Raw genomic sequence first — 21,092 nt, 5'->3', positions numbered from 1 at the left:
GTCCTCGAGTCTCCAACCCCTTCTTGCTCTATAGTAACAAAAAGTAATTATGCATTTCTTAGTGTCAGACCCAATCATACTTGGATAGTAGATTCAGGTGCCTCCGATCACATGACAAGTGAATCTACTTTGTTCTCTTCATATATTCCACGTGCAGGTAATCAAAAAATAAAAATCGCGGATGGCTCTTTTTTAGTCATTGTATGTAAAGGGTCGGTTGTGTTGTCTCCAATGTTAACTCTTAAAAATGTCCTTCATGTTCCAAATTTATCTTGTAATTTAATTTCTGTCAGTAAATTAGCCCAAGATATAAATTGTCAAACTATTTTTTCCGATCTCACTGTGTCTTTCAGGATTTGAACTCGGGGAAGATGATTTGCAGTGCTAAGTAGAGTGAAGGACTCTACTACCTTGACATTGGATCAACATCACAACTACCTTCAAAAATAATAAGTTCCTGCTTTGAGTCTTTTTCTGTTTTGAATAATAAAGATGACAATATTATGGTATGGCATTTAAGATTTGGTCATCCTAGTTTTCGTTACTTAAAACAATTGTTTCCTAAATTATTTCACAATAAAAACTTTTCTTCGTTTAAATGTGAAGCATGTAGTTTGCAAAGCATCATCGTTCCTAGTTTTCAATACAGCCTTATAAACCATCAAAACATTTTTCCGTTATTCACATTGATGTTTAGGGCCCTAACCGTACAAGTACACTCTCTCAAAAAATGGTTTATCACATTTATAGATAACCATACAAGAGTATGTTGGGTGTACTTGTTAAAGGAGAAATCAGATGTTTGTCAGGCTGTAAAGAATTTTTTTCAATGGTGCAAAACCATTTTCAAACAAATATCCAAGTCTTTAGAAGTGATAAGTGTCGTACCCCAAAGTTTGCCCTCCATTTTTGTTTTTTTACCTAACCTATAACCTGAGATCCATATATACCCATTCATATTTCATTCATGTGCACCATTCATTCATTCTTAACATGTGCTAACCAGTATCATAGATTCGGGGTTCGTGGTTGATAAAATCGGATTTGGATCGAAGATTAGGGTATTACATGATGTTCTTCCTATAGGATCACGTGCCTAACCTTCTGTGTATCTGACTTGGCTTCTAAACCCTGATCGTGGGCCCATGGTTTGAGATTCTGCTTGTAAAGCTTTAAGTTTCGGTTTAAACCCTAATCATTGACCTGGAAGTTGGTGAGAAATACGACTTGCTTTGAGGAGGGTTGGAAACCCTCGTTGTGGTTCTCGACAATGGCGCATCGCTTCTTCCGGTTGCTTCTTGATTTGAGGCCTTTGATTGGTTACTTGGATTTGAATTTTGCTATTAAACCCTAGCACCATGGCTTAGTTTGATTGGTTCCGAACAGGCCTGCATCCACACTTCATTGCACATTGTCATTGATCCCATTCGGTCCCTTGATTCCATTGATCCTTATTATTTCAACACATTGGCCCCAATTGGTTCACGGTTCCATTTTTGAACGGGCATTTTAATCAAAGAAGTCCATTTCATCATCTTTTTGCATAAGTTGACTTCTGGTTAACTGTTGACTTTTTGGTCGACCAGTTGACCAAAGTCAACTTATCATACTTGACCATATCATCTAGCACAGATACCAACGATCATTTCGTCATTATTTCAAATTGACTTCAACATGCACATTCTGCTTCCATCATTAGAATTTCTTTTTGGTTGGATTTTAATGATAATCCGTTAACATGTCTAAGTTCTTAAGCCCATTCATTTCATTTTTTGTTGAATCCATTCATCATTTAATTTTCCATTAACCAATTCTCTAATCCATTTTCATATCCATTATCCATTTATAAATCCGATTAACCAATCCAATTCCATACTAAATCCATTTTCCAAAGTAAAATCCATCAAAATCCACTTCTAATTCATAACCAAGTTGCCACTCCAATTATCCATAATACAATTAATCCAATAAACTAATACAAACCATTATACATAACCATTAATCCAATTACATATCTAACACCCAAGGTCCAAGGAATATTTCAAGTAAGATAAAAAAGAGGGAAACCGCGGGGAAACTAAAATGCCCGTACGCCATGCTGCAGCTCCAAATGCAATGCAAAGCAATGTACCAAAAGCCTACATTCAATGATCTGGGCTACAAGAGAAGTGGTTAAGATGACAAGGATTCTAGTAGCTGCAAAGGTCAAGGAGACTTGGAAGAGGATTGGGGAGAAACATATGCGGGAAAGAGGCAGCCTGCACTTTTTGTTATCAACATTGCTAGCGGAGAGGTACAGGCCGTCAAAGGAATTGATAAATCTTTGAGTGTTGGACAAGGTGTATGGGCTCCATCAAGTGACTCTGCTCAATATTTGGTTTTTGTTGGCTGGGCATTTGAGACAAGAAAACTTGGTGTTAAGTACTGCTATAACAGGCTTTGTTCAATATATGTTGTTAAAGCACCGCCATAAGCAGCAAAGCCAAACGCACACGGTCATAAACCGCAACTATAGCCACAACCAACCTGCAGCTTCAATGGCAACAAAAACCATACACTCTGTCAATACTGCAACAGCCGACAAAAAAAAACCTGTCACAAGATAACCCGGGCTACATCTGCCGCTGCTGACGAGGACCGTACCCAGCTCACAAGCATATCAAACCGCCGATGTTTTGTGCAAAAGTGCATTCGTATGTGAGATGATAACCGAAGGTGTTAGCCCATCGACGGGTGAACCTATGAAGCCTGCACACGGGGAGACGAAAAGGAACTACTGGTTAAGATAATGAAACCAATATATGATGAAATATACGGCAAAGCATAAGAGTTCACAACCGAACCTTCAATCAGAAGTGGTTCTTAAAGATGCTTTTTGCACTCCACAACATATAAAACTGAACCGAGAAATCCGGTGGAATCAATCACCGAACCAATCATCCAGGACGAGCCCCTCTTCCGCGGCATTCTCGCACCTTCTCTCGACCGCTTTGAACTCCATAACAAAACCCTCCAAGAAACCATGACAAATTTGATCTTCGTAACAGAACGACATTACCTCCGAATCCTTCCAACAAATCCATTCATTACCCAGTTATTCAACCAACAAATGCAACTCTGACTATCCAAACCAAAACCCAAGTAATAACAGTCTGTCTTGATGGCCAAATCATGAAGGGTCCTCTTGCTGTAGTTGTTGAGTCATGTTTGTTAAAAGGCTTGCATAGAGAGGAAAAGCACTCAATGCTTTTTCTACACTTTAACAGGGTGAATACCAATGAAGCAAAATCACAGAGCCACTTCAATGGCAGTATGATCTACCTTGACTGCTCCTTTAAAGAGTCCTGAGAAAGCCACAATGCATGAGGCCCATCCAAAACACAACCCCACGGCGACAGACAAACCTGCAGGACCAAAATTCCAGCTAACAACTAATTTCAGATAACATTCATGTCTGCTAAACTCAAGTTCTAGCAGTCCGTGACCTGTGTCATAAGTTCACAATCGAAAGCATAGCATACCGTTAATGTGAAGCAAGACGGGATTGATGAAATGCATAACCAGCCAGCTTCTGTTCCTGTATTGAAAACGCGACACAGAGAGCAACGGGAGCGTGACTGTCCATCCTCGCCGTTGAAGAGGTTCATCAAGCATATTACTGGAAGTTGCTCTTCCACCTGTTCGAGCAGAATGTGAGAAGCTACCAATTCTGCCTGTCTCGGAGGTCAATTCAGGTTCAGTCCATCAGATGTGCTGGCTGAACTTCCTTTTAAATTCTCAAAATCACCAGCTAGTCCTGATAGCACTGGTGATAAAGCAAAGGTACCCCTTTTCCTGTACTGCAAAAGAGTCACAGCATGTAGGTTGGTTGTCTAAAGTTCATAAGCCAGCTTAATGTTGCTCCATATTGAAATTCACAAAACTCTGTTACACCTCCCCGACAAATAACACAAACATCTCTTTCTCGTCATACCATTTGCTTGAGAAACGTCTCGTAAAATTACTTCCTGTAGAATGGTAACACGCTTCACAAGTAACGCGAAATTCAGGTGATAAAAAATGATGGTTAGAGTAAGGAAGTGTCTTATTTACCATTGAAGGTTGGATTTTTATTCTTGCGGCAAAAAGACTCAACAAAAGAAAGTCGGCATACGGCATGACTTCAATTTCCAGAACGTGGAAAGATCGACTTCTCCTCCGACGTCATAACAGAGATTGGTAGCAACCATATGCAATACCATAGAACTGCACAAAAATCCTAACAGAATAAACCGAAATCTCTAGCCAATTTCACAAAGGAGCCATTTTGGTAGCGAAATCACACAAACTCATAGCAACCGATTCAGAATCGCTTTCAACAAAGGATTTCCTTGGATTCTACACCATGAACCATTAACCTGCACACGTGAAACAAAATCAAGCCAAATACCTCACTTGCATTCTATAGTTCAGAGCATATTGATGACATTTTAACACTAACAGAAATTAGAAATAAAACTAGCTGGATTCAACTACCTTTAACAGCAAAATCAGTTAATCACATTTCATTCAGTTTCCAAATTAGTTGTCTTATTTTCACTCTAACAGAATCGTAACTAATCTCATCAACCAAAACTAACCATAACATATTTTTAACACAACCGTTTCCCTGTTGTGACAAAAAAAAACCATCCAACTTACATTCATTTTCACCAACGATTAACTTCACTCTCCAACTAACAGGAATTTGTTTTCCAATGATGGCAGAATTTTGACCAACTAACTGAGTTAGAGATTCAACTCAGTGAGTTACCAACAGCTAACTGAGTTAGTTATCAATAACTAACTCTAATCCTATTCATCCCACCCTAGCCTAATTCCTAACCAGAATAACTAACTCCGAAGCTAATCTCCAAGCTCCCTCATTCCAAACCTTAGCTCTATAAATTCAGATCACCATAATTCATTTCGGGGTTCCCACTCTTTTTCTTCTGAAATTGCTCACACTCTCCACCCTCTCAAACCTCACCACACGCTCAATCACTGCAACTGTTGGAGCTTCAACATCAGAAGCTCTACTCAGTTGAGCTTCAACCTCCATCCCTTCACTCTTTTTCTCGCATAACGACGTGCCGACAGAGCAAAAAGTGATAGCAGGAAAATCAAGAAGAAGAAGAAGTTGGAAGAAGATTAAGGAAAGAAAAGGTTCGTGGAAGAAATTTCAGAGCACACACTTGGTTACCTCTTGTAGTCGCCGTCGCAACCGTCGCCGGAGAATTTCAAAGGTGAACTTTGCTTCCTCAATTTGCATGTAATTTGATATCAGAATGTAAACCTGAGCTACAGGAATCAAAGCCCTAACCCCTAGGGCTTTGATTCCGCAGGAGAACGATTCAATCTTAGGTTAGAATTTTAGTGCTTTCGGGTTTCCCTCCTTCGATTCAGGATGCTAAGAAGGAATTAGACCATTTCGTAGAGAGTTTCGGAACCAGACTGAGAAGGTGAATGAGATGATGTGTTTCTGGTAGGCATTAGAGCTCCGCCGTCGCCGAAGGTAATCGCCGGCGCGGCGGAGGAATCCAGAAGTGCCGTGAAGGTCTGGCGCCATTTTGGTTTTTGAACATTGATTTTTAGCACGTGCTTTTCCTGTGCCTCACACTCTAGAGTGGTCTCATTGGGCTTTCTGGCCCAGTCATGTGCTATCAACACCCCCAGCGGGTGGGCCTGCACCCCTTTCCTTCAACTAAGGCCCATTCCAATTTTTTTCAGATTTTTGTTTTATTACTTAGTTGTTAGAAATATCCTTAATTAGTTATAGGGTTAATTAGAACTAATTAGTTTAATTAGGTCTTAATGGATCCTTAGAAATTAAGTAGAAATATTAGTTTAGAAATTAGCATTAAATAGACCTTAGAAACATTAACTTTTGGTTAGGAATTAGATTAATTTTCGAATTTAGATTTAATTGAATTTTGGGTTAATTAGATGAATCTTTTTAGAAATTATAATATTTTAGAATTTTCTTGAATTTAGAAAATAGCTTAGAATTTAGAATCAATTTCAATTAGGATTTCATAATCATAATTTTAATTCAATGTTCATAATTGTCAATTGACTGTTTTGTCCCTAGTGTAGAAATAGTCCAACTTTTGCATGTTCCCTTAGTCTAGGCTTTGAGAAAATAATTCCCAAATAAACATTAACCCTTTAGGTAGTTGTATTCACTTTCAACTAATTTTTTCCCATCGATTAAGTTGATCAAAGTACGCTTTGATTAACTAAATCCTTTGACTGTGTTTAAATCCCCAAGCTTAGTCAAGTGATTAAGAGACCCTTGATCACTTGATAAAGCAAGTTCTTGTGATCAAGATGCTGAATACAGGATCTCCAAGTTCAATCAAGATTCGAAGATCAAGATCGAGAGTTCAAGCGATGACAATCAGTACGAGACAGGACTATTATTCAAGCACTACAAAGGTCAAAATCAACACTTGTTAATCATGAGCCAAGTTGTGTGCCATGAGTCTTAAGTAATAGAGAAGGAGTGGGACTGGAGAATTCCTACCCTCATTCTGAATATCTTTGGGTGCAGGACGAATGACCTGTTTGCTCATCGTATTCACCTCTATTCATAGGCTTTAGCACAACTCGATTCAAATCGATTAATAAGCCTCTTCATCATTCAAGGACAACCATTCATCATAAGAAGCTGCAAGGAGATTCAAGTTCAACACTCATCAATTATGATGCGAATTGCACGTCATGAGCCTTAAGTAGTAGAGAAGGAGTGGGACTGGAGTATTCCTACCCCCATTCTGAATATCTTTCAGTACAGGACGAATGATCTGTTTGCTCATTGTATTCGCCTCTATTCATAGACTTTAGTGCAATTTAAATCGAATAATTGATAAGTCTTTCTACAGTCGTGAAGCACAGATTGAAGATCAGAACTGAAGATCAGACTTCCTCCTTTCAGGGTTTCACCTTCTATCCTTTATTCTCCCAGTAAAACAAAAACCTTTTTGTAAATAAACTCCAAAACAATTAACCTTACGATTAGGATTGTACGATACGAGCCTTAAGTAATGGAGAAGGGATGGGACTGGAGAATTCCTACCCCCATTCTGAATATCTTTGGGTGCAGAACGAATGACCTAGTTGCTCACTGTATTCACCTCTATTCATAGACTTTAGTACGATTCGAATCATGACTCTCATTTCAGAATAAAATCAAACTCACCTCATCAAACTCAGTTTTGCCTTTGGGCTTCATTTTCTGTTTAATACTTTTTCAGAAAGGACGTGTTACTTCCGTTTGTATGAGAAATCCCCTATTTCTTCTTAACCTTTTGTATGAGAAATCCCCTATTTCTTCTTAACCTTTCGTTAAGGAGTTCTCACTACCTTTTGTGTGAGATCCCCAGTAGACCGTGTGTCTAAGAGTTCTCCGTTGAGAAGTCTTTGGAAATTCCTTTCCCTCTTTAGGAGTCGTCGCTACCTAGAGGTCGAGTTCTCCGTTGAGAAGTCTTTGGAAATTCCTTTCCCTCTCTAGGAGCCATCGCTACCTAGAGGTCGAGTTCTCCGTTGAGAAGTCTTTGGAAAGTCCTTTCCCTCTTTAGGAGCCGTTGCTACCTAGAGGTCGTTTCTCCGTTGAGAAGTCTTTGGAAATTCCTTTCCCTCTTTAGGAGCCGTTGCTACCTAGAGGTCGAGTTCTCCGTTGAGAAGTCTTTGAAAATTTCTATCCCTCTTGATTAGGAGCCATTGCTACCTAGAGGTCGTTTCTCCATTGAGAAGTCTTTGGAAATTTCTATCCCTCTTGATTAGGAGCCGTTGCTACCTAGAGGTCGTTTCTCCGTTGAGAAGTCTTTTGAAATTTTTATCCCGTTTGATTAGGAGCCGTTGCTACCTAGAGGTCGTTTCTCCGTTGAGAAGTCTTTGAAAATTGATATCCCTCTTGATTAGGAGTCGTTGCTACCTAGAGGTCGTTTCTCCGTTGAGAAGTCTTTGGAAATTCCTTTCCCTCTTTAGGAGTCGTTGCTACCTAGAAGTCGTTTCTCCGTTGAGAAGTCTTTGAAAATCGCTATCCCTCTTGATTAGAAGTCGTTGCGGCCTAGAGGTCGTTTTTCCGTTGAGAAGTCTTTAGAAATTTTCGTCCCTCTTGCTAAGGAGTCGTTGCTACCTATTGCACGAAGAGGTTATTTCTCAGTTGGGTTGTCCGTCCTTTTTTGCAAGACGTCTCTCTGCCTATGGCAGAAGATCTTGTTAATACTCCTTTCGTTCTGGTACTTGCGTCTGCAAACACTTAATCCTTTTACCTTCGTGGAATCCTGCGTGGATGTTGCAATCTTTGGCTATATACCAGAACTTGTTGGTGGAGGAAAGAATGAAAAAAAAAACAGGAAAAAAATGAAAAAAAATGAAAAAATATAGAGAAAGACGAGAAAAAGAGATCGATCATACATTGCATACATAGCATATTGCATACCTCATGCATATCCTTTACAAATATCCCTTTGTACAACTGACTCATTTTCCCCACAGACATTTCAGCTGATCCCTTACAGATAACCATATACGAGAGTCTATACGCTATTCATTGAAGAACTTTCCATAAATACCCTTACCTTACATCTCACTCATTTCATTCGTTCCTCGCGGTCAAATTTCTTGGTTATTCTAGTATTTAATCCTCTCTTACCATGTAGGTTTGAAAGTCATTGTTATTCATACCTTCAGGTATAAGAAGATTAAATAGGGGCATCTGTAATACCCCAAAATTTACCCTCCATTTTTGTTTTTTTACCTAACCTATAACCTGAGATCCATCTATACCCATTCATATTTCATTCATGTGCATCATTCATTCATTCTTAACATGTGCTAACAAGTATCATAGATTCGGGGTTCGTGGTTGATAAAATTGGAGTTGGATCGAAGATTAGGGTATTACATGATGTTCTTCCTATAGGATCACGTGCCTAACCTTCTGTGCATCTGACTTGGCTTCTAAACCCTGATCGTGGGCCCATGGTTTGAGATTCTGGTTGTAAAGCTTTAAGTTTCGGTTTAAGCCCTAATCGTTGACCTGGAAGTTGGTGAGTAATACGACTTGCTTTGAGGAGGGTTGGAAACCCTCGTTGTGGTTCTCGACAATGGCGCATCGCTTCTTCCGATTGCTTCTTGATTTGAGGCCTTTGATTAGTTACTTGGATTTGAATTTTTCTATTAAACCCTAGCACCATGACTTAGTTTGATTGGTTCCGAACAGGCCTGCATCCACACTTCATTGCACATTGTCATTGATCCCATTCGGTCCCTTGATTCCATTGATCCTTATTATTTCATCACATTGGCCCCAATTGGTTCACGGTTCCATTTTTGAACGGGCATTTTAATCAAAGAAGACCATTTCATCATCTTTTTGCATCAGTCGACTTCTGGTTAACTGTTGACTTTTTGGTCGACCAGTTGACCAAAGTCAACTTATCATACTTGACCATATCATCTAGCACAGATACCAACGATCATTTCGTCATTATTTCAAATTGACTTCAACATGCACATTCTGCTTCCATCATTAGAATTTCTTTTTGGTTGGATTTTAATGATAATCCGTTAACATGTCTAAGTTCTTAAGCCCATTCATTTCATTTTTTGTTGAATCCATTCATCATTTAATTTTCCATTAACCAATTCTCTAATCCATTTTCATATCCATTATCCATTTATAAATCCGATTAACCAATCCAATTCCATACTAAATCCATTTTCCAAAGTAAAATCCATCAAAATCCACTTCTAATTCATAACCAAGTTGCCACTCCAATTATCCATAATACAATTAATCCAATAAACTAATACAAACCATTATACATAACCATTAATCCAATTACATATCTAACACCCAAGGTCCAAGGAATATTTCGAGTAAGACAAAAAAGAGGGAAACCGCAGGGAAACTAAAATGCCCGTACGCCATGCTGCAGCTCCAAATGCAATGCAAAGCAATGTACCAAAAGCCTACATTCAATGATCTGGGCTACAAGAGAAGTGGTTATGATGACAAGGATTCTAGTAGCTGCAAAGGTCAAGGAGACTTGGAAGAGGATTGGGGAGAAACATATGCGGGAAAGAGGCAGCCTGCACTTTTTGTTATCAACATTGCTAGCGGAGAGGTACAGGCCGTCAAAGGAATTGATAAATCTTTGAGTGTTGGACAAGGTGTATGGGCTCCATCAAGTGACTCTGCTCAATATTTGGTTTTTGTTGGCTGGGCATTTGAGACAAGAAAACTTGGTGTTAAGTACTGCTATAACAGGCTTTGTTCAATATATGTTGTTAAAGCACCGCCATAAGCAGCAAAGCCAAACGCACACGGCCATAAACCGCAACTATAGCCACAACCAACCTGCAGCTTCAATGGCAACAAAAACCATACACTCTGTCAATACTGCAACAGCCGACAAAAAAAAACCTGTCACAAGATAACCCGGGCTACATCTGCCGCTGCTGACGAGGACCGTACCCAGCTCACAAGCATATCAAACCGCCGATGTTTTGTGCAAAAGTGCATTCGTATGTGAGATGATAACCGAAGGTGTTAGCCCATCGACGGGTGAACCTATGAAGCCTGCACACGGGGAGACGAAAAGGCACTGCTGATTAAAATAATGAAACCAATATATGATGAAATATACGGCAAAGCATAAGAGTTCACAACCGAACCTTCAATCAGAAGTGGTTCTTAAAGATGCTTTTTGCACTCCACAACATATAAAACTGAACCGAGAAATCCGGTGGAATCAATAACCGAACCAATCATCCAGGACGAGTCCCTCTTCCGCGGCATTCTCGCCCCTTCTCTCGACCGCTTTGAACTCCATAACAAAACCCTCCAAGAAACCATGACAAATTTGATCTTCGTAACAGAACGACATTACCTCCGAATCCTTCCAACAAATCCATTCATTACCCAGTTATTCAACCAATAAATGCAACTCTGACTATCCAAACCAAAACCCAAGTAATAACAGTCTGTCTTGATGGCCAAATCATGAAGGGTCCTCTTGCTGTAGTTGTTGAGTCATGTTTGTCAAAAGGCTTGCATAGAGAGGAAAAGCACTCAATGCTTTTTCTACACTTTAACAGGGTGAATACCAATGAAGCAAAATCACAGAGCCACTTCAATGGCAGTATGATCTACCTTGACTGCTCCTTTAAAGAGTCCTGAGAAAGCCACAATGCAGGAGGCCCATCCAAAACACAACCCCACGGTGACGGACAAACCTGCAGGACCAAAATTTCAGCTAACAACTAATTTCAGATAACATTCATGTCTGCTAAACTCAAGTTCTAGCAGTCCGTGACCTGTGTCATAAGTTCACAATCGAAAGCATAGCATACCGTTAATGTGAAGAAAGACGGGATTGATGAAATGCATAATCAGCCAGCTTCTGTTCCTGTATTGAAAACGCGACACAGAGAGCAACAGGAGCGTGACTGTCCATCCTCGCCGTTGAAGAGGTTCATCAAGCATATTACTGGAAGTTGCTCTTCCACCTGTTCGAGCAGAATGTGAGAAGCTACCAATTCTGCATGTCTCGGAGGTCAATTCAGGTTCAGTCCATCAGATGTGCTGACTGAACTTCCTTTTAAATTCTCAAAATCACCAGCTAGTCCTGATAGCACTGGTGATAAAGCAAAGGTACCCCTTTTCCTGTACTGCAAAAGAGTCACAGCATGTAGGTTGGTTGTCTAAAGTTCATAAGCCAACATAATGTTGCTCCATATTGAAATTCACAAAACTCTGTTACACCTCCCCGACAAATAACACAATCATCTCTTTCTCGTCATACCATTTGCTTGAGAAACGTCTCGTAAAATTACTTCCTGTAGAATGGTAACACGCTTCGCAAGTAACGCGAAATTCAGGTGATAAAAAATGATGGTTAGAGTAAGGAAGTGTCTTATTTACCATTGAAGGTTGGATTTTTATTCTTGCGGCAAAAAGACTCAACAAAAGAAAGTCGGCATACGGCATGACTTCAATTTCCAGAACATGGAAAGATCGACTTCTCCTCCGACCTCATAACAGAGACTGGTAGCAACCGTATGCAATACCATAGAACTGCACAAAAATCCTAACAGAACAAACCGAAATCTCTAGCCAATTTCACAAAGGAGCCATTTTGGTACCGAAATCACACAAACTCATAGCAACCGATTCAAAATCGCTTTTAACAAAGGATTTCCTTGGATTCTACACCATGAACCTGCACACGTGAAACAAAATCAAGCCAAATACTTCACCTGCATTCTTTAGTTCAGAGCATATTGATGACATTTTAACACTAACAGAAATTAGAAATAAAACTAGCTGGATTCAACTACCTTTAACAGCAAAATCAGTTAATCACATTTCATTCAGTTTCCAAATTAGTTGTCTTATTTTCACTCTAACAGAATCGTTAATAATCTCATCAACCAAAACTAACCATAACAGATTTTTAACACAACCGTTTCCCGGTTGTGACAAAAAAAAACCATCCAACTTACATTCATTTTCACCAACGATTAGCTTCACTCTCCAACTAACAGGAATTTGTTTTCCAATGATGGCAGAATTTTGACCAACTAACTGAGTTAGAGATTCAACTCAGTGAGTTACCAACAGCTAACTGAGTTAGTTATCACTAACTAACTCTAATCCTATTCATCCCACCCTAGCCTAATTCCTAACCTGAATAACTAACTCCGAAGCTAATCTCCAAGCTCCCTCATTCCAAGCCTTAGCTCTATAAATTCAGATCACCACAATTCATTTCGGGGTTCCCACTCTTTTTCTTCTGAAATTGCTCACACTCTCCACCCTCTCAAACCTCACCACACGCTCAATCACTGTAATTGTTGGAGCTTCAACATCAGAAGCTCTACTCAGTTGAGCTTCAACCTCCATCCCTTCACTCTTTTTCTCGCATAACGACGTGCCGACAGAGCAAAAAGTGATAGCAGGAAAATCAAGAAGAAGAAGTTTGAAGAAGATTAAGGAAAGAAAAGGTTCGTGGAAGAAATTTCAGAGCACACACTTGGTTACCTCTTGTCGTCGCCGTCACAACCGTCGCCGGAGAATTTCAAAGGTGAACTTTGCTTCCTCAATTTGCATGTAATTCGATATCAGAATGTAAACCTGAGCTAGGGGAATCAAAGCCCTAACCCCTAGGGCTTTGATTCCGCAGGAGAACGATTCAATCTTAGGTTAGAATTTTAGGGCTTTCGGGTTTCCCTCCTTCGATTCAGGATGCTAAGAAGGAATTAGACCATTTCGTAGAGAGTTTCGGAACCAGACTGAGAAGGTGAATGAGATGATGTGTTTGTGGTAGGCATTAGAGCTCCGCCGCCGCCGAAGGTAATCGCCGGCGCGGCGGAGGAATCCAGAAGTGCCGTGAAGGTCTGGCGCCATTTTGGTTTTTGAACATTGATTTTTGGCACGTGATTTTCCTGTGCCTCACACTCTAGTGTGGTCTCATTGGGCTTTCTGGCCCAGTCATGTGCTATCAACACCCCCAGCGGGTGGGCCTGCACCCCTTTCCTTCAATCAAGGCCCATTCCATTTTTTTTCAGATTTTTGTTTTGTTACTTAGTTGTTAGAAATATCCTTAATTAGTTATAGGGTTAATTAGAACTAATTAGTTTAATTAGGTCTTAATGGATCCTTAGAAATTAAGTAGAGATATTAGTTTAGAAATTAACATTAAATAGATCTTAGAAACATTAACTTTTGGTTAGGAATTAGATTAATTTTAGAATTTAGATTTAATTGAATTTTGGGTTAATTAGATGAATCTTTTTAGAAATTAGAATATTTTAGAATTTTCTTGAATTTAGAAAATAGCTTAGAATTTAGAATCAATTACAATTAGGATTTCATAATCATAATTTTAATTCAATGTTCATAATTGTCAATTGACTGTCTTGCCCCTAATGTAGAAATAGTCTAACTTTTGCATGTTCCCTTAGTTTAGGCTTTTAGAAAATAATTTCCAAATAAACATTAACCCTTTAGGTAGTTGTATTCACTTTCAACTAATTTTTTCCCATCGATTAAGTTGATCAAAGTACGCTTTGATTAACTAAATCCTTTGACTGTGTTTAAATCCCCAAGCTTAGTCAAGTGATTAAGAGACCCTTGATCACTTGATAAAGCAAGTTCTTGTGATCAAGATGCTGGATATTGGATCTCCAAGTTCAATCAAGATTCGAAGATCGAGATCGAGAGTTCAAGCGATGAGAATCAGTACGAGACATGACTACTATTCAAGCACTACAAAGGTCAAAATCAACACTTGTTAATCATGAGCCAGGTTGTGTGCCATAAGTCTTAAGTAATAGAGAAAGAGTGGGACTGGAGAATTCCTACCCCCATTCTGAATATCTTTGGGTGCAGGACGAATGACTTGTTTGCTCATTGTATTCACCTCTATTCATAGGCTTTAGCACAACTCGATTCAAATCGATTAATAAGCCTCTTCATCATTCAAGGATAACCATTCATCATAAGAAGCTGCAAGGAGGGATGGGACTGGAGAAAGGATGAGACTGGAGAATTCCTACCCCCATTCTTAATATCTTAGGGTGCAGGACGAATGACCTAGTTGCTCACTGTATTCACCCCTATTCATAGACTTTAGTACGATTCGAATCATGACTCTCATTTCAGAATAAAATCAAACTCACCTCATCAAATTCAGTTTTGCCTTTGGGCTTCATTTTCTGTTTAAAACCTTTTCAGAAAGGACGTGTTACTTCCGTTCTACCGTGAACGACGCTTAAGCCTCCATGTGCGAGCAAGCAATGTTTAACTGCTAGAGTGCGATCCGAGTTCATCCATTCTACCGCAAACAGACAGACACTTAAAGCTCTCATGCTCGAGCATACAAGCTAGTCGACAGTACAACACAAACGTTAATATTGTCCACTAAAAACAACTAACCCATCAGTGTTAGTTCCACGAACTACGAAAGCTCTGATTTCCTCATTGCACGAATGAGGATACGTAGGCACGAGGGCCCAAATCCTTGGCGAGCACAATTATCTATTACCTTTCATTTTTCCATAATTATCTATTTCTCACCTTCTTCACACTAATCTATTAACCTCCGTTTCCCTTCCACGAGTAATCTTCAGATCATAACACCTAATCTTGCAAAGAACATTCAAAACGGTTCCCATGGAGTACCATGGATGTTAGGGGTGCTAATACCTTCTGTAATACCCCAAAATTTACCCTTCATTTTTTATGGAAGCATGGGATTATGTTTCACATTGCATTAGCATCATACTAGGTCATACTCATTGCATACTACATCAGTGACTTGGGAAATCAGGGTTTGATTGATCACTCCTTACCAGAAGGAGCCCACACAAGGCAAGACTGAGAATTGAACTTCATTCTCCAAATATACAAGTCTCGAGGTGTTCCATATGTCTTATGATGGTCCCCAGTTCATCAATGGAAGATTCAAAGCTCTCAGAGTGTGCATATGGATTTAATCAGAAATCAGGGTTTCGTGGCTATCTGCAATAAGCAATGTTCGGTTGGAAGTGAAGGGGCTCATTCATGTCATGATTAAAGAGGCATATAGGCCTAGGAAGATTCACAATTATCACAGAAAGATCCATTGGCAATCAGTGCAATCAGTTCCTAGTCATTTTTGCCCTAAAACTAGGTTTTGGTATAAAATCGGTTTATTTCTGATTCCTTGAGCGAAACTCATTTCCATGGCCCTCCGCATGTCCACAAGGATCTACATGCAAAAAATCAGCTCTTTATTTGAGCCAGAGGTGCTTCAATTGATCAATAGAATCGGAAATCAGACAGATTGGGAAAAGTCAACTGTGGGGCTAGAAAAGTCAACTCCTGACATTTTGAAAGTGGAATATTTGCAAAATTTATCGAGACTTATGGGCCAGATTTCTTGCACTTCAAGGCATCTTTTGAAAACACTTTCTTCATGACAGTTGTACCTTGATATGTCCTCTTTCACACATTTTTGGAACCACCCCATTTGGATCATTGGTTTGGAAGATACACTCATCTAAAGTTGGTATCATAGGCTGAATTTTTGACAGCATTTAGGCCAAACTGGCTCAACCATTTTGCAGCTATGGGACCTGAACTTTATGGCCATTTTTCACCTCTTTCCACTCATCATTTCAACTTGTGTTCAACATGAAAGATGTTAAGCTCCATGCCCTCTTTCTACTGTTTGCATTGTCTTGCCATTTGGACGTGTATTCATTAAGTTACAAAGTCTTAAAGTCACCATGTTGGACTTATTTCCATGTCATGCTGCACAAACCAAAAACGATCAACACACCATTTTTTATCTCATTTGGCCATTTGCTTTTGGTTCACCCACTTAAGCTTTGCCACAATTAGATCTTCTAATACACCTCACCTTTTGCACCACTTTTTGCATCATTTTGTCATAATCCAAACCAACATTCCAAGCCCATTAAGACACATTAGACCTACATATTTAAAGCTTCTAAAACCCTAATCTGAAGGGTGGTGGCTGTGATATTTTGAGTTAAGCAAGGCAAGGAGAGAAAGACCAAGTTCCATTCCCTTTCCATTGGCACAGGTTCTTGAAATCTCAAAGCATCAAAAGAACATCTTCCCTATCTTTCCTTTCCTCCACTATCAAGAAGTAGTGGACTGTTTTCCACTAGGTAAGTCCTCTATTCCATCTTCCATGACCATATTCCATGTTTGTTCACCATGTTGTTCATGCTATTGTCATACTTATTCATGTTTACTTCATGCCATTTTCCACTATGCCATGCTTGTTTCATGCTAATTTTTGTTGTTAATATTATGCTATGTTTGTCTTATGAACCCTTCATTGAAGCATGTTCGTTAAACTTTAATTTTGTAACATTGAATTTTTGCCGTATCCTTGCATGAGCCTACCTTGTTGTTCGCTTTTCTCTATGCTAGAGCCATTATTTTTAATAAAACAAGACACCATTGTGTTCTACATGTTTCAAACTTGAACTTTGGTTTTTACCTCATCCCATTTGGAGCACCATAGAGGGAGATATGTTAGTTGGAAGTTAGGAAGAAATTGCTGCGTTTTTTCACGTTTTTTCAGCATTTTTGCATGGCTTTCACGTTTTTCTTCATGCTGCATGAACAAGACCATGCGTGGCAGCCTTCAGTCCGCCAGATCATGCGCGCCGGTTCGATCCCAGCCGTGCGTTTTATTTTTGTCATTTAGTTGGTTTAATGAGCTTGACCGATTGGCACATAGTTACATGATTTAATTTGAATAATACATTTTATTTGGCTGTCATACATTTAAATATTTCGCTTGGGTTGGGCTTAGCGCCCCATTTGCTTCTTACACCTCCATTCGCCTGGCCCACTGTTATTACATTGTTATTTTCATTTCTTTTTAAATTCATTTTATTTTTCTGTTTTCATTTTAATTAATAAAAATATTTTATTTATTCATAAAAATATCAAAAAATATTTTTTACTTTACTCATTGTCTTATTTAATTTATTTTAATTTTAATTTTCGTTTTTATTTAATGCTAATATTTTATTTCAATTATTTGTTTCAAATAGGCTATTTTAACACACTTTTATTCATTTATTTTATTTTCATAACTTAAAATTATTTTTAGATTCTGATTTTTGGGATGAGGGTTGACCAATGTCTCATGGTCAATCTGACCTTTTATTGGAATTTTATTTCCCATTTTCAATTTATTTTGGATTTATTTTTGACCTAGTTTGCTTGGTTGACTTTTCATTTGACTTTTATTTTATTTCAATTAATTTATACACCAATTTTAATTATTTTTAAAATCTTTTTGGGGGATGATGATTTCCTGACCCCACCTTACTTAGTTTAATTTTTCATAATTTTTGTGATTAATTTACTATTTATTTCATAATTTTTAAGTTGACTTGACTTTATAGTTGACTTTTCCATGATTGATGTTTGACATAGGGATTGCTTAAGGCAATTGAAGAGATCTTTTGATCCTCCCTTGTTCATCTCATATGCCACATATTAGAGGCTTTTCATCTTGATATTATTTGATCTTTGCATCATTTCCCGATTAAACTATTCATCGATTCTTTGTATGCATAGTTTCACTTGTCTGATTCATCTGATATTTTTTATACTTGTTTCTTTCATCCATGCTTCTATTGTTTGATTGATTAACATGTTTATACCTCTCATACATTGTCTAATGCTCATTCATTTCATTCTTTGATTATTTGATTTGATCATATACTTGTTTATATATCTTATTGTTTGATTAATTGTTGCCTACTTGTATGGTGTATGAGGCATATATTATTATTGTCTGATTGCCATGAACAACCCCCATTCATAACAAATGTACCCATCTCCCATGAAGTGTATAATGTTTATTCTTTTATTCTTTATTCATCTGTTAATACAAGAACTAAAACAAACATCCGATAACCATTTCAAAACAAGACCAAAACCTCGATCCAACGTCGAGTAATCATTTTCAAAACTTAACAGAACCAACACGTATTCATCCATTCTTTTGTAAGTCGATTGCTTCATGCATCACCATTTCTCTTGTAAGTCGATTGCTTCATGCATCGCCATTTCTCTTGTAAGTCGATTGCTTCTGGCATCGCCATCTACCACCCGTAAGTCGATTGCTTAAGGCATCACCATCTACCCTTATCCTCTCCTTGCTCCATTCGTCGATTCTTGTTCCGTTTAGGTAGCACCCATTAGGTAGAACCCTTTGTATGATAACATAGGTAGAATTCCCTTTTTCTTTTGTATGATGACATAGGTAGAATTCCCTTATTCTTTTGTATGATAACATAGGTAGAATTCCCTTATTCTTTTGTATGATAACATAGGTAGAATTCCCTCATTCTTTGCATGCTAACATTAGGTAGATGTTCCCATTTGTAAATCCTAACACTTAGGTCCACATTGCATGATAACTCTAGGGCAGAGCTTCCCCATTTTTAGACCTTCCATGCGTCTCCGATCTTGTGGCATGTAGTCTGTTCTATTGCAAAGAGGTAACTGCCTAAGACTCGATTCAGCGAGCTGCGACACCTACTGCTAGGACGTGAATACATTGCCCACTCTCCTTTGACACAACTGGTGTCCTCCTTTGTAAGTCCATGTTCATATGGCAATCCCTATGGACCCGAACTACGACAACTCTGATTCTCATGTTCAAATGAGATACGTAGGCACAAGATGCGATGTCTTGCCGAGTTCCTTTTTGACTGACAACTAACAACTAATCCTTGTTTGCTTTCGCCCTCGTTGCGATTCCTTTCTCTTGCCCTAGTTGCAATCAAGACCTTTGTTCCCGTAGTTAGCTGAACTACGTTTTGCTCTGATTCTCATTCCAGATGAGATACGTAGGCATAAGACGCGATGTCTTAGCGAGCACACTTCTCTTTAACCAATAGGTAGCCGAGCTACGAAGACTCTGATTCTCATATTCATATGAGATACGTATGTAGTGGATGCGACATCCGTGCGAGTCATTTCCTTTTCACCCTCTTTTAGTAAATAATACATTAGATAAAAACACACCCTTTAGACAAGAACAACAAGAGTGGATCCCGTAGAGTACTACGGATGCGTAGGGGTGCTAATACCTTCCCTTCGCATAATCGACTCCCGAACCCAAGATTTGGTTGCGAGACCTTGTCTTTTCCTTTCCTTTCTCCAGGTTTACTTCGAGTGTTTCCTTTCCCTCCTTTGGGATAAATAACGCACGGTGGCGACTCTTCTGCCATTTCTCTTTCGCCGGTTGTTTTTTCGCATACTATATTTTTTTAGGCTGCGACAGCTGGCGACTCTGCTGGGGACCCGGTTTCCCTAAGTGAGTCCCTCCTAGATTTTGTAGGTTTCTTGTTTGTTGGGTGTTTATTCTTTTGTACAGTTATTTATTTTTCAGCATTTACCTGCTTTAGTGCATTTGTGTACATATCATTGCTTGTATCTGTTGGCTCTGCTGTTGGGTTGTTTGTTTGTTGGGGTGGGATGTTCTATGAGAGATAAGCCCACTACCCAGGCTTGAGCGTATACATAAGTGTTAGAGTGGATAGTCATGAGGCTTGCGTAGTATGTTGCTACGTTAAGTCGTTCATGAAGACCCACACCCAGACGAGGTTTCTTTTGGATATATTATGTCCTATGGGTGTTCCATAACGACATATATTCCTTTAGAAATCGTCGACTCTGGTGACCATTTCCCGAGAACTCAACTGAGGCCTCTCCTCCGAGACGTGATTATGTTAGCTATGGTGGGCGCATTCTCATTGGTCAATCTGAGGACCCCGAGGCTGGGAACTTGCTTTAGGATATCCCGTTGAGGGGAGTCAGTGGAGGTCTTTTATCCCTAATAATGCCAAACCTTCAGTGGTAAACGTATTATTCTCGGCTGAAGGGGCGAAGCTGACGAACTTCTGTTCTTAGAACCTACCAGTGAGGGGCGGGCTAAATTTAGGAAACCTTAACCTTCAACCAACCTGGTTTTCTGGAGCAGAGTTTTGATCTTGTATTATATTTCTCAGTGGGTTTCTCTTCAGACAGTGCAACCTGACAGTTGTCCAAGCAGATACAGCAATCCTGATTTCCATGTCACTGCATTGCATCACACCATTTTGCATTCATATCATTTAACACATGTTTATCTGCTACTAGGGGTTTACATATTCTTCTTGATTCCGGTCGGGGTTCTCTGGTTCTCCTAAGATGGATATTGGCAGAAAGAGACACGTCGCCTACAAGTTTCCTGTGGTTTGCTTGGAGCCTATTCAACAATTGATGAAGTTACTGGATCACGGTTCTCTAGAAGGATTCCGGAAGGAGTATGGTTTGATTCTGAGTTTCGTCACGGTTCTCTCCAAAGATCAACATGACGCTCTCTTCACATTGCTGCAGTTCTATGACCCTCCATTGAGGTGTTTCACATTCCCAGATTACATTTTGGTCCCTACTTTGGAGGAGGTTGCCAGTTTTCTCAGAGTTCCTATCAAGCCGTAGTTGTTATTCTACAGTTCCGAGTTTCTGCCCGATC

At 39.2% G+C, this 21,092-nt stretch overlaps 1 long non-coding RNA gene across 6 annotated transcripts; it reads right to left on the bottom strand.

Moving 5' to 3' along the window:
* Window positions 1–1,894: 1,894 nt before the first annotated feature.
* Window positions 1,895–13,449, bottom strand: LOC127093430 (uncharacterized). Of its 6 annotated transcripts, none has more exons than XR_007792548.1 (5): window positions 13,166–13,449; window positions 5,222–5,314; window positions 3,522–4,397; window positions 2,844–3,404; window positions 1,895–2,748 (listed from the first exon to the last, which is right to left on the bottom strand). It is a non-coding gene; the product is annotated as an uncharacterized LOC127093430 (long non-coding RNA). The 6 variants fall into 6 exon arrangements; XR_007792549.1 differs by lacking the exon at window positions 13,166–13,449 and having other exon boundaries at window positions 3,522–4,025; window positions 4,093–4,397; window positions 5,222–5,622; XR_007792550.1 differs by lacking the exon at window positions 13,166–13,449 and having other exon boundaries at window positions 1,895–2,388; window positions 2,527–2,748; window positions 5,222–5,621.
* Window positions 13,450–21,092: the final 7,643 nt, after the last annotated feature.

The sequence above is a fragment of the Lathyrus oleraceus genome, chromosome 6 (genome assembly GCF_024323335.1).
Source record: "Lathyrus oleraceus cultivar Zhongwan6 chromosome 6, CAAS_Psat_ZW6_1.0, whole genome shotgun sequence".
Lineage (NCBI taxonomy): Eukaryota > Viridiplantae > Streptophyta > Magnoliopsida > Fabales > Fabaceae > Lathyrus > Lathyrus oleraceus.
This window is presented reverse-complemented; position numbering and strand designations above follow the sequence as displayed.